The following is a 15,521-nucleotide window of genomic DNA, read 5'->3' as shown; positions in this document are numbered from 1 at the left end:
TCTCCTCTTTCACAATAAACTGTGGAAAATCCTGAGAGAGATGGGAATACCAGACCACCTGACCTGGCTCTTGAGAAACCTATATGCAGGTCAGGAAGCAACAGTTAGAACTGGACATGGAACAACAGGTTCCAAAGAGGAAAAGGAGTACATCAAGGCTGTATGTTGTCACCCTGTTTATTTAAATTATATGCAGAGCACATCATGAGAAATGCTGGGCTGGAAGAAGCACAAGCTGGAATCAAGATTGCCAGGAGAAATACCAATAACCTCAGATATGCAGATGACACCACCTTTATGGCAGAAAGTGAAGAGGAGCTAAAAAGCCTCTTGATGAAAGTGAAAGAGGAGAGTAAAAAAATTGGCTAAAAATATAAATATTTCTACTTTCCTAGAAATATCTATTCTTTTCCATTGCCTAATGGTATCTGCACCAAATCCAAATAATGTGAGCTTAATGGTATCCCTTGTGTCTGTGATTGTGGGTTTATACAGTTAAAGAAAATAATCATCCATTAAAAAAAAATCATCCATGTCATAACAATAAAAGGAACTGAAGATACTTCTGTGATTCATAACATATTGAGTTATTGCATATTGAGTTATTGCTAAGCATGAACGAGGGTGAAGGGAATTTACAGGTCTCAGCACATCCTCTCTTCATTTTATTCTATTATGTAAATAATAAGTTGGCTCTTATATAAGCAAAACACTTTGATCACTGAGAATTATGTAACATGTGCTCAGTTTCTGCTTTGGAAATGGTGGTGTCATAAGCCCATGACACACTGTACATCTCAGAGCACATGCTTTCGTTACTCCCTAAATCACAAAATTTTTGGTAGGAATTCATTCCTATCAAGGTACTAAATGAATAAACTGTAAGGATAATGTCTTCTGAAAATATGATGTGCAGGTTATTCCTTTTTGTCATTGCAAAATGCAGTTTCCTTTTGCCTAACCCAATCAAGTAATTTGGTAAAGAAAACTTTCCATTTTTGCCTCCTTATCAAGGTTTCCTGTCCCCTTGTTTTTTCTCCAGGCTATATACACTCCACATACAGGGCCTTTGGCAATCCACTGGAGCTATCAGCCTCACCTTGCAAAATGTACTTATCTCAAGGGCTTTCATTCCACATCACTGTCAGCTAATGACAATCTTCTGGAACATTCCACCTCTCTCCTGAAGCTTTCAAGAAAAAAATAAATCACTCACTCACTCCATGACACACTTAGTGCTCTCCAAACAGAGACATATTCTATATTCAAATCATAGTCTTCTGAGGAAAATTTTTCTAATGTTCCGCATATGAAAACTGGTTGGAAGACATAAAATTGGACTTGGGGAAGGGGTTTCATCTGGTTATTTGTTGAAACTCCACAGGAGAACTTTGTATCTGTGATTTTTTGTGCTCTCCGGGTCAATACTGATAAATTGGGGCTTTGCATAATTAACTATTCAGTAACTCCTAAATTCTATTTAGTTGAAGTATAGAAACAATTTTACCAGCTCTTTATGCTTTAACTGTGCAGACAGAAAAAAACAGCAACTAAGTTTTAGAATCTGCAAAAGCTAAAATAGCTTTTCTGAGATTACACATCTCACTTTAAAGGTACATTTCTCTGATATCTTTAGTCTCTGCTACAGAATTCAGTAAATAAAGATGTTGATCATTATCCATCTGACTATGTTTAGCCTTGTTTATTTTAACATGCTAATGTATTTCATTAAAGCTGCACCTGTTACCATCACTGAATTTAAGGGTCTCATGTTTCTAGTACACTCTCCTATTTTTAGAACTCTATCTGGTACATCAAGTCTGTCAAACATTTTCAGTACCATAATGACACAAACTATATTTCAATAAATAGCCAAGAAAATTCCTTTAAGCAACTCTGCTATTATTATTGTTGCTGTTTGTGAAAGCTTCCAATAAAGTATTGGGACAGTTATTAGGTTTTTCAATGAGATAATGTGTGATGTAGAAGCTAAAATATTCATAGAATAATGCCACATTTCTCAAAAAAATTTAACAGGAGTATTATCTCCCTCAATCCTTCTCTTTCTTAATCTGTTACAATATATTCTCCACTATGCCCAGCAAAGGATCCGGCACGCATATGCTCAGAAATAACATTTGCAGAATTAAAAGGACAAAAATGAAAATCAATATAAAATTTAGATTCACTTATCAGCCCAAAGACTTTTACTCCACAACTGAGGTTCTAGAGTGGCAACATATAACACTTTACTACTGTCTTCAGACACTTAGTCTGCTCTTTTCTTTTGATAACTCTGCATATTTTTTCCTTCAAGTTTTTGTTCCTTCCTGACTATCTACTATTTTTTGAAATATTCAGCTTTTGAAATGTCTAAAAAATACAAATGCACTTCACCACTTAATGGCTTGTAACAACAAGAAAGTAAAATATAAAAGAACTGCAATGTTAAAATTATTGCAATCATAAGGCTCTCTCCTTAGATTGACTATTACTGTTTATAATGTGTGGATGCTGACCTCATTCATGAAATCTAAAGAAAAGCTCAACAGGGTATATACATTCATTCATCAAATGCATATCTATTACACAATTGTTCTGAGTTAAGCATGGTGCATTGGGCTTCATTAAAGTAGAAAAAGTCTGATCATCAGGGAATACTTCTAATAATTCTATGATGAAGATTATCAACATTCCTACTGTTTCTACAAGAAACTTCCTTGCAACAAATAAAAACTTTATATACTTGAGCTATTTAGAGCTAGATACACAATTTCAACCCAAGTTCTTCACAAAAATTAATATAAAATATTGTGTTACATCTTCAAAGAATTTGCTGACATACTTATTCATTCAATACATATGAATCCATATTTCCATAGAAATATTTTAGGGCAAGAAAAGAGCACAATTATTCCTCAAATTATTCTTTTAACATTCACATTATCTTTAAACGCTGAAACAAAAATGAAATAAGGAAGCTTCATTGGGTTTTACTACCTGATTCTCTTTCTTCTTTGAGTAAATTCCAAATTCCACTCATGTGCTTTTGGGCCTTATCAGACTTAAGTCGTATGTAACATGCCATCACAAATTATTTCCAAGAGATTACTTTGAATACAGTAATAAAAAATATGGATACTCTTTAGGTAGAAAGACTCCCAGGTTACTATTATTACTAATTATGGGAACAGAAATATAAACAAACTCATTCAGGCAACACCATTTATAGCAGAATTTAGGGAACGACTGCACATGAATTAGAATATTTCATGCAACTCTAATGTAAAACTGATTCAACAATGTTCAGATACTGTCAAAAATATATATACAATTGAGTAGATGTTAGAGGATGAGCTAATTTAACAAAGATAGAAGAGGTCACTGTAAATATATAAGTGTATAAGAAAACTCATTACTATCTTGAACAAAATTCTTTCACTTACAGTATAACTACTGAGCATTTAATATATGACAGGCACTCATATCAGTCAGATCAGTCACTCAGTCGTGTCCGACTCTATGCGACCCCATGAATCGCAGCACGCCAGGCCTCCCTGTCCATCACCAACTCCCGGAGTTCACCCAGACTCACGTCCATCGAGTCAGTGATGCCATCCAGCCATCTCATCCTCTGTCGTCCCCTTCTCCTCCTGCCCCCAATCCCTCCCAGCATCAGAGTCTTTTCCAATGAGTCAACTCTTCACATGAGGTGGCCAAAGTACGGGAGTTTCAGCTTTAGCATCATTCCTTCCAAAGAAATCCAGGGCTGATCTCCTTCAGAATGGACTGGTTGGATCTCCTGCAGTCCAAGGGACTCTCAAGAGTCTTCTCCAACACCACAGTTCAAAAGCATCAATTCTTTGGCGCTCAGTCTTCTTCACAGTCCAACTCTCACATCCATACATGACCACAAGAAAAACCATAGCCTTGACTAGACGAACCTTTGTTGGCAAAGTAATGTCTCTGCTTTTCAAAGTGCTATCTAGGTTGGTCATAACTTTCCTTCCAAGGAGTAAGCGTCTTTTAATTTCATGGCTGCAGTCACCATCTGCAGTGATTTTGGAGGCCATAAAAATAAAGTCTGACACTGTTTCCACTATTTCCCCATCTACCCATGAAGTGTGGGACCAGATGCCATGATCTTCATTTTCTGAATGTTGAGCTTTAAGCCAACTTTTTCACTCTCCACTTTCACTTTCATCAAGAGGCTTTTGAGTTCCTCTTCACTTTCTGCCATAAGGGTGGTGTCATCTGCACATCTGAGGTTATTGATATTTCTCCCAGCAATCTTGATTCCAGCTTGTGTTTCTTCTAGTCCAGCGTTTCTTATGATGTATTCTGCATATAAGTTAAATAAACAGGGTGACAATATACAGCCTTGACGAACTCCTTTTCCAATTTGGAACCAGTCTGTTGTTCCATGTCTAGTTATAAATGTTGCTTTCTGACCTGCATACAGGTTTCTCAAGAGGCAGGTCAGGTGGTCTGGTATTCCCATCTCTTTAAGAATTTTTCACAGTTTATTGTTATCCACACAGTCAAAGGCTTTGGCATAGTCAATAAAGCAGAAATAGATGTTTTTCTGGAACTCTCTTGCTTTTTCCATGATCTAGTGGATGTTGGCAATGTGATCTCTGGTTCCTCTGCCTTTTCTAAAACCAGCTTGAACATCAGGAAGTTCACGGTTCACGTATTGCTGAAGCCTGGCTTGGAGAATTTTGAGCATTACTTTACTAGCATGTGAGATGAGTGCAATTGTGCAGTAGTTTGAGCATTCTTTGACATTGCCTTTCTTTGGGATTGGAATGAAAACTGAAGTTTTTCAGTCCTGTGGCCACTGCTGAGTTTTCCAAATTTGCTGGCATACTGAGTGCAGCACTTTCACAGCATCATCTTTCAGGATTTGGAATTGCTCAACTGGAATTCCATCACCTCCACTAGCTTTGTTCGTAGTGATGCTTTCTAAGGCCACTTGACCACTAGGCATGATATATAATAGTAAATACAACTTTGATCTGCCATCTTAGAATTATGGTCGGTTTGAGAGGAAAAAAGGAAATGAGTCATTTTTAATAAGTAAACTATGCTATTAGATTAGTAAATATTCATCATTCTATCGGAAAACTTTGAGGAGCCCCCTGTATAGCTTTTGTTTTCTCATGGTTATGAGTAGTTCTGTTTCCAGCGATAACCATCAGTTTCCTACACTGTTAGGCACCGGCTGGAAAATTAAAACAAGAGTTCAGGATCCTCACACTGGGTTTGTTACAAGGGCTAAGGTTGTCAAAATTTGGAGGAGGTAAAACTTATATTCACTTTCTCAGTGAATACTCAGTTTAAAACTCAGAAATTCAGTATCAAAAACAAGAGTATATATAACCCACATGTGCATTAAGTATGTTTTTCGTTAGGAGTAAAGTAAAAGCAACCTCAGTGGAAATACGATATACATTTGAAAATTCACAGAATATTAAATATTTTCTAAAGTTAGTTTATCTACATATTATTAAACCTAATTTCACTGGTTTATATAAAAATTCATGATATTACTCAGCATTTGAAACTTTATATATGAATTAATATATAGCTAAAATGTGTCAAATGCTATTTTTTTTCCTGAAGAAGTCAACATTTCTCAAATTTCCTTTTAATTTCCTCATCTTCTGCCCTGCCTATGACAACAACAAAGTGAAACTCTCGTGGCAGGAGGTCACTGAAAAGTGTGGGTGTTCAGTCCCGCAGTCGTGTCTGACTCTTTGTAGCCCCTTGGACTGTAGCCCAAATTCTCTGCCCATGGACCTTTCCAGGCAAGAACATTGGAACAGGTAGCCATTGCCATTGCCATTGCCTGCACCAGGGGATCTTCCCGACCCAGGAATCAAACTCATGTCTCCTGCATCTCCTGCATTGGCAGGTGGATTCTGAAAGTATAGGGAAATCTATCTAATTTCCCCAATTTTGTTAGATTCATGACAGCAAGATTCTAGATATGATGGAACATGTTTCTATTTACCTGGGAGTGAGGGGAGAACTGGCTAGATAATCCTGAGGTCATGAAACTGTTTGACCTGAAATGACCTGAGGTCATGGTCTTGTTTATATGTGAAATTCATGAGCTGAAAGACACTTAAAAATAAGCACACTGTGCTATCTCAAGTATCTAACTGGCAGACTAAGTTATCTGTGATAAAATGCAAGCTAGTGAGGCTATAACATCCTGTGGCTTGACTTCAGGGGAGCATAAAGAAGAACAACTATAGGAGTTTCTCTCTTGAATAGAAAAAGAAAAAAAAAAAAAAAAAAAACTCAAGAGAAGGCATCCTAGTTGGTAATTGGAATCCCTTATGACCTGTGAACAAGGGAATGAATAAGAGCTCTATAATTTGAACAAACCAAAAGGAGACTGGGATTCTTGCTAACAGTGGCTAACCCAGGAAACACTGAGCTCTTTCTTTCTGGAAATGTTAAAGGCAAAGCTGAAGAATAACTTTCCAAAAACGTTGTAAATAGAATCTCAGTTCTGCCCTGGAAGAGTAGTTGGATGAAAAAGACTGCAGGTCAGTGGTGTCATACTTCAAGAAGGAGTCTTCTTTCCCCCCTAGAGGGCTATCATTTCTGCTTCTCTTGTAAGTTATCAGCAGCCCCCCTCCTACCTGACACATGCACATAATACATAATGACTGCACCCCATGAAGATGATTCAGTGCCCCTTTTCCCGTATTTCAGTGCCTGGACTTCAGTGTACTTTGTCTTCAAATACACAGTGGTTTTCTTTAGCGAAAATGGTCCCAAGACTACAGACGCCTTCATCTTCCTAATGTACACAGAGCAGGATGCACCTTGGAATTTTTGTCACCTCCTCTTTTTCCCAGGTTTCCCTGATAGCTCAGTTGGTAAGGAATCTGCCTGCAATGCAGGAGACCCTGGTTTGATACCCACTCCGGTATTCTTGGGCTTCCCTTGTAGCTCAACAGGTAAAGAATCTGCCAGCAATGTGGAATACTGGGTTCAGTCCCTGGGCTAGGAAGATACTCTGGAGAAGGGAAAGGCTACCTACTCCAGTATTCTGGCCTGGAGGATTCCATGGACTGTATAGTCCATGAGTTCAGAAAGAGTCATACACAATTGAGCGGCTTTCACTTACACCTTTTACCTACACGTTAATGGTTAAGAGATTCAAGGTCCCTACTCCTTTGTTCGAGTCCAGACTCTTGTCCTTTCCCCCCTCATACTCTGGGAAATGGTCTTTTGAGTAAGTCACTGGTATACTTTTGCTTCCAGGGTTTCAATAAAACATGTTCTCAACATACTTACCTTTTCTTCAAGATACCTTGTCGATCCTATTTTTTCCTTGGAGTATTCACAAACCACTTTTTCTCTGAATTTTAATACAGACTGATAGTACTTTCAAACATTTTAGCAATGGTATGTTAACTTTTGCATCTCAACTTTTTTCTCTTCCCCATGTGTACTGGTGTATTCTCTCACCTCAATAACATTACAATCTTTTCGAGATCAGAAACATGTTTTGCATACTTCCTTTTTCCTTTATTTTTTAACGTGTCATGATATGCTAGTAAGCACTAAGAGAGAAGTTAGAAAATACTTGGGAAATTGAGGAATTAAGTCCTTGTGAAAGGCAATAGGAAGATGCCTTTTCAGGCATCTATTCTGTCTAGGTGCTAAACAGAGTGAGGAAGTTGAGCCTCTCCTTTAAAATTTGTCTAACTTATGAGGCTGTTTAGACTATGAGTGCAATCTGATACAGCTATTAAGTGAGTGAAATGGGACTCAAAAAAGGCCAATGATAGACAATTTAATTTAGGTACTCTAGGGGATCTTCTCGGAGAAGGCGATGGCACCCCACTCCAGTACTCTTGCCTGTAAAATCCCATGGACGGAGGAGCCTGGTAGGCTGCAGTCCATGGGGTTGCGAAGAGTCAGACACGACTAAGTGACTTCACTTTCACTTTTCACTTTCATGCATAGGAGAAGGAAATGACAACCCACTCCAATGTTCTTGCCTGGAGAATCCCAGGGACGGGGGAGCCGGTGGGCTGCCATCTATGCGGTAGCACAGAGTGGGCTGAAGTGACTTAGGAGCAGCGGCAGCAGCAGTGGATCTTCTAATATTGAAATGTTCATTGCCTCCAATAGTAATTATGGTATAAAATGATAAATTAGCTTATACGTTATCATATATTGAGCTATTGGAGAATAATGAGTAAGCACTGAACTAGCTATTGGTTTTAAAAAATTGACCCTCAAGGAGACTACAGCTTAGTTAAAAAAAAAAAAAAGAAAAAGCTGATGAAAAAATATTAATTACAATAAAATGTGATATTACTAGTATCACATTGGATACATACAACACTTGGAAATATATACCTCATGTTATAGATATAGAATTCTAATTCATTCTAATTCTATATGGGGAGAACAATTTAGGAATTTTAATTCTAGATATCATCTGTCTAAAATTATTTAGTTTCAATTCAAATCAACTATAAAGATTGAACATGTATCTGGTTATACTAAAACTGACTGACTAATTGCTTCATTCAATATTATTGCAATATTGAAGATTTATACTGTGTTTGTAACTTTTTGTTATTAAATTAACTGGTTTTAGAGAGTTTAGTGCATTGATAATATTCCCTGGATATTAGAATTCAAAACATTTCCAGACTGGTGAATGATTTAACAATTAAGAAATCAAAATATGAATATACTTTTTAAATATCTGCCTAAATATTTGAAAGTATTTAAAACAGATCATTTTTGAAAAATGACAAAGAAATACAGAAATAAAGAAAAACTATTGATAATTTGATGAAAGAGTGGATTATTTATCGTCTATGTGTGTAAATAATTTTAGTGAGCTATTTTATACTTAATTTTCAATTATGTTAAAATAGTTTAAAATGGCAACCCACTCCAGTGTTCTTGCCTGGAGAATCCCAGGGACGGGGGAGCCTGGTGGGCTGCTGTCTATGGAGTCACACAGAGTGGGACACGACTGAAGTGACTTAGCATAGAGTTTAAAAACAAAGCAGAAATATCAGAGAGTAAAATCCACAATTTTTATCATCCTCAGAGATACCTGTGAAGATGTATTTGATACACTGCAGAATCCTGCTCAGTAAATCACAGAAGGAGGAGGAAACAAATAAATAAATAAATAAAAAGGAAAGAAGAAAGAAAAGGTTTCATTGCTGATGAAACTTTTTTTTTTTTTTTTTTGGTATTAAGGCTGATTCATTACTTTGTTCATCAAATAAAATCTGTAGTTAAAGCTTGATGAAAAACACTAGACAATCTATCAGGATAACATTTTTATAGAGAATATCATGAAAGAGTTTGGTAAATCAACATAAAAACGAAATTCACTGAAAATATATGTATGAACATCAAAGTTATTTTAACACCACAGTTTTCCCTGAGCACAAGTCAGTCAGTTGCTGATTAAGAAGTTCCCATTTTCCCATTGCCTCTCTCTTTGCATCAGTTCAGTCAGTTCAGTCGCTCAGTCATGTCTGACTCTTTGTGACCCCATAAATTGCAGCACACCAGGCCTCCTGTCCATCATCAACTCCAGGAGTTCATCCAAACTCATGTCCATAGAGTCGGTGATGCCATCCAGCCATCTCGTCCTCTGTCATCCCCTTCTCCTTCTGCTCCCAATCCCTCCCAGCATGAGTCTTTTCCAGTGAGTCAACTCTTTGAATGAGGTGGCCAAAGTACTGGAGTTTCAGCTTTAGCATCAGTCCTTCCAAAGAAATCCCAGGTTTTTTGTATTTCCGTACAAACTGTGAAATTATTTGTTCTAGCTCTGTGAAGAATACAGTTGGTAGCTTGATAGAGATTGCACTGAATCTATAAATTGCTTTGGGTAGTATACTCATTTTCACTATATTGATTCTTCCAATCCATGAACATGGTATATTTCTCCATCTATTAGTGTCCTCTTTGATTTCTTTCACCAGTGTTTTATAGTTTTCTATATATAGGTCTTTAGTTTCTTTAGGAAGATATATTCCTAAGTATTTTATTCTTTTCATTGCAATGGTGAATGGAATTGTTTCCCTAATTTCTCTATTTTCTCATTATTAGTGTATAGGAATGCAAGGGATTTCTGTGTGTTGATTTTATATCCTGAAACTTTACTATATTCATTGATTAGTTCTAGTAATTTTCTGGTGGAGTCTTTAGGGTTTTCTCTGTAGAGGATCATGTCATCTGCAAACAATGAGAATTTTACTTCTTTTCCAATTTGGATTCCTTTTATTTCTTTTTCTGCTCTGATTGCTGTGGGCAAAATTCCAAGACTATGTTGAATAATAATGGTGAAAGTGGGCACCCTTGTCTTGTTCCTGATTTTAAAGGAAAATGCTTTCATTTTTTCACCATTGAGGATAATGTTTGTTGTGGGTTTATCATATATAGCTTTTATTATGTTGAGGTATGTTCCTTCTATTCCTGCTTTCTGGAGAGTTTTTATCATAAATGGATGTTGAATTTTGTCAAAGGCTTTCTCTGCATCTATTGAGATAATCATAGGCAAAGTAATCATGAGAAAGATGAATGGAGCTGGAGGAATCAGCCTGCCTGACTTCAGGCTCTACTACAAAGCCACAGTCATCAAGACAGTATAGTACTGGCACAAAGACAGAAATATAGATCAATAGAACAAAATAGAAAGCCCAGAGATAAATCCACACACCTATGGACACCTTATCTTTGACAAAGGAGGCAAGAATATACAATGGATTAAAGACAATCTCTTTAACAAGTGGGTCTGGGAAAACTGGTCAACCACTTGTAAAAGAATGGAACTAGAACACTTTCTAACACCATACACAAAAATAAACTCAAAATGGATTAAATATCTAAACATAAGACCAGAAACTATAAAACTCCTAGAGAAGAACATAGGCAAAACACTCTCCGACATACATCACAGCAGGATCCTCTATGACCCACCTCCCAGAATATTGGAAATAAAAGCAAAAATAAACAAATGGGACCTAATTAAACTTAAAAGCTTCTGCACAACAAAGGAAACTATAAGCAAGGGAAAAGATAGCCTTCAGAATGGGAGAAAATAATAGCAAATGAAGCAACGGACAAACAACTAATCTCAAAAATATACAAGCAACTCCTATAGCTCAACTCCAGAAAAATAAATGACCCAATCAAAAAATGGGCCAAAGAACTAAATAGACATTTCTCCAAAGAAGACATACAGATGGCTAATAAACACATGAAAAGATGCTCAACATCACTCATTATCAGAGAAATGCAAATCAACACCACTATGAGGTACCATTTCATGCCAGTCAGAATGGCTGTGATACAAAAGTCTACAAGCTATAAATGCTGGAGAGGGTGTGGAGACAAGGGAACCCTCTTACACTGTTGGTGGGAATGCAAACTAGTACAGCCACTATGGAGAACAGTGTGGAGATTCCTCAAAAAACTGGAAATAGAACTGGCTTATGACCCAGCAATCCCACTGCTGGGCATACACACTGAGGAAACCAGAAGGGAAAGAGACACGTGTACCCCAGTGTTCTTCACAGCACTGTTTATAATAGCCAGGACATGGAAGCAACCTAGATGCCCATCAGCAGATGAATGGATAAGAAAGCTGTGGTACATATACACAATAGAGTATTACTCAGCCGTTAAAAAGAATACATTTGAATCAGTTCTAGTGAGGTGGATGAAACTGGAGCCTATTATACAGAGTGAAGTAAGCCAGAAAGAAAGACACCAATACAGTATACTAACGCATATATATGGAAATTAGAAAGATGGTAACAATAACCCTGTATACGAGACAGCAAAAGAGACACTGATGTATAGAACAGTCTTTTGGACTGTGGGGGAGAGGGAGAGGGTGACATGATTTGGGAGAATGGAATTGAAATATGTATAAAACCATATATGAAATGAGTCGCCAGTCCAGGTTCGATGCACGATGCTGGATGCTTGGGGCTGGTGCACTGGGATGACCCGGGGGGATGATATGGGGAGGGAGGAGGGAGGAGGGTTCAGGATGGGGAACACATGTATACCTGTGGTGGATTAATATTGATACATGGCAAAACCAATACAATATTTTAAAGTTTAAAAAAAAAGAAAAAGAAAAGAAATCCCAGGGCTGATCTCCTTCAGAATGGACTGGTTGGATCTCCTTGCAGTCCAAGGGACTCAAGAGTCTTCTTCAACACCACAGTTCAAAAGCATCAATTCTTCGGCACTCAGCTTTCTTCACAGTAAGACTCTCACATCCATACGTGACCACTGGAAAAACCATAGCCTTGACTAGACGGACCTTTGTTGGCAAAGTAATGTCTCTGCTTTTGAATATGCTATCTAGGTTGGTCATAACTTTTCTTCCAAGGAGTAAGCATCTTTTAATTTCATGGCTGCAGTCACCATCTGCAGTGATTTTGGAGCCCCCAAAAAATGAAGTCTGACACTGTTTCCATTGTTTCTCCATCTATTTCCCATGAAGTGATGGGATGTAATGATCTTCGTTTTCTGAATGTTGAATTTTAAGCCAACTTTTCACTCTCCTCTTTCACTTTCATCAAGAGGATTTTGAGTTCCTCTTCACTTTCTGCCATAAGGGTGGTGTCATCTGTATATCTGAGGTTATTGATATTTCTCGTGGCAATCTTGATTCCAGCTTGTGCTTCTTCCAGCCCAGCGTTTCTCATGATGTACTCTACATATAAGTTAAATAAGCAGGGTGAGAATATACAGCCTTGATGCACTCCTTTTCCTATTTGGAACCAGTCTACTCTTTTCAGTTTTAGGCTGTTACAAATAAGGCTCCTATAAACATTTGTGTACAGGTTTTTGTCATTTTAGATCTCATTTTAAGTTCTCAAAGAGTCTGTGAAAATGAAGCTATAATTATGTAATTAGAAAGAATCAGAATTTATATTATAGTTCAGGTTGGATTATCTCATAACCAAGCTTGCCAACTACACAGTGATATAACACTATTTTCACATTGATAAATTTTGTGTTTCAGGATGCTCTGCTGCTACTGCTGCTGCTAAGTCACTTCAGTCATGTCCAACTCTTTGTGACCCCATAGATGGAAGCCCACCAGGCTCCCCTGTCCTTGGGATTCTCCAGGCAAGAACACTGGAGTGGGTTGCCATTTCCTTCTCCAATGCATGAAAGTAAAAAGTGAAAGGGAAGTCGCTCAGTCGTGTCCGACTCTTAGCGATCCCATGGACTGCAGCCTACCAGACTCCTCTCAATAATAACTAATTGGCAACCCACTCCAGTACTCTTGCTTGGAAAACCCCATGGACTGAGGAGCCTGGTAGGCTGCAGTCCATGCAGTCACAAAGAGTCGGACACGACTAAGTGACTTCGCTTTCACTTTTCACTCTCATGAATTGGAGAAGGAAATGGCAACCCACTCCAGTGTTCTTGCCTAGGGAATCCCATAGACTGTGGGCTGCCTTCTATGGGGTCGCACACAGTTGGACACAACTGAAGTGACTTAGCAGCAGCAGCAGCAGGGTCCTACAAGGGCTTCCCTGTTGACTCAACAGTAAACAATCTGCCTGCAATGCAGGAGTTATGGATTCAAATACCAGGTCAGGAAGATCCCTTCGAGGAGAAAAGCGCAACTTTCTCAAGTATTCTTGCCTGGGAAATGCCACGGACAGAGGAGTCTGGTGGGCCATAGTCCACGGGGTCGCAAGAGATGCACATGACTTAGCAATTAAACCACCACCAGGATCTTACATTGAGAATGCCTTTAAGTACTCAGTGAGTGAAAGTGAAGTTGCTCAGTCGTGTCCGACCCTTTGCGACCCCATGGACTGTAGCTTATCAGGCTCCCCTGTCCATGGGATCTTCCAGGCAAGAGTGCTGGAGTGGATTGCCATTTCCTTCTCCAGGGGATCTTCCCAACACAGGAATCGAACCCGGGTCTCCCGCATTGCAGGCGGACTTTTTACCGTCTGAGCCACAATGGAAGCCCCAAGTACTCAGTATTTAACAATTATTATCTGTGGAATGTTTGCTTCCTTCCAATGAGCACTACAAAATATCTTCTGCTTCATGGTGAAGCATGAAGTTTCTTTAACAAGAATGAGCACAGTCCAATGCCTATATGTTCTGTTCCTGCTCAGATAGGCACATACCATGTTTAACAGGAAAAAAATGCATTTAATATCCTTTTTCTTGATTGGTAGTATTCTCCCCCTCAGTGAAGAATGAACAAAAACATGTTTTTCCTGTTTATTCAGTTCTGTTGAATTTTTGTGAAATATTAAATATTCCTAAACCTTATAAGAACTCTGGACAATGTATGTTTGATAAAAAGTTATACAGGTTAAAAGATTATGCTGATTAAAGAGAGTTAGTAAGAAGAATAATGGCCCACCAATATGTCCATGGCCAGAACCTATAAATATGCTGTTTGAAAAAAAGAACTGAGGCTGCTAATAGTACTAAGGTTGCTAATAAATTGACCTTAGATAGGGAGATGATCCCAGATTATTCAGATGGGCTGATGTAACCAAGACAGCCTTTACAAATAAGGAGGCAAAAGGGCAGTCAGGATCAGAGAAAAAGATGTGATGATCCAGCCAGGGAGAGGGTGATATGAGAAAGCCCCAGTCTAGTGTTGCTGACTTTGAAGATGGAGTAATAGAGCCAAGACCCAAAGACTACAGGTGGCCTCTAGAAGCTAGAAAAGGCAAAGAACCTGATTCTCCTTAGAGAAGACACTGTCTAAGAGTGTCTCTAGAGAAGACATTCCAAAGGTAGACACTCATTTTACCTACCGAATGCAGTTAGTAACTTGGATTTTGTCCAGTGAGACCTATTTCAGATTTCCGAACTTCAGAAATGTGATAATAAATGGTTGTTTTTCAAGCTAAGTTTGTGATCATTTATTAACAGTAATAGAAAACTAAAGTACAAAGATAGGCAAATAAATAGATGGCAGACTGGTGACTGATAAGTAAATGGTTGATTTTATGTGTCAACTTGACTAAGCTGGGATGTCCAAATGTTGGTTACGCAACAGTCAATGTGTTGCTGTATTTTTTAGATGTGACTGAGATCTACCTTAGTCGCTCTGAATAAAGCAGACTGCCCTCCATAATGTGAGTTGACCTCACCAATCACTTGAAGGCCATAAAACAATTAAAAAAAAACAAAAAAACAAAAACTGAGGTATCTTGAATATAGATATTGAGTCTTCATACTGTATTTGGGCTCATGACAACAATATCAACTCATTTCCTAATCTCCAACTTCCCTTTCTGTCCTGTAGATTTCAGATTTCCAGGTCGACATTCACGTGAACTAATTTCTTAAAAATCTGTGTATACACATGTATATATACACACATATGTATGTATATGTATGTATACAGAGATGCATCCTACTGTACTGATTCTGTGTCTCTGGAGAACCCTGACTAATGCAGATAAGACAGGAAGAGCAGGAAGAAGGAGAGACAGAGAGAAAGA

This window comes from Bos indicus x Bos taurus, chromosome 12 (assembly GCF_003369695.1).
Source record: "Bos indicus x Bos taurus breed Angus x Brahman F1 hybrid chromosome 12, Bos_hybrid_MaternalHap_v2.0, whole genome shotgun sequence".
NCBI lineage: Eukaryota > Metazoa > Chordata > Mammalia > Artiodactyla > Bovidae > Bos > Bos indicus x Bos taurus.
Note: the sequence above shows the minus strand (reverse complement) of the source record.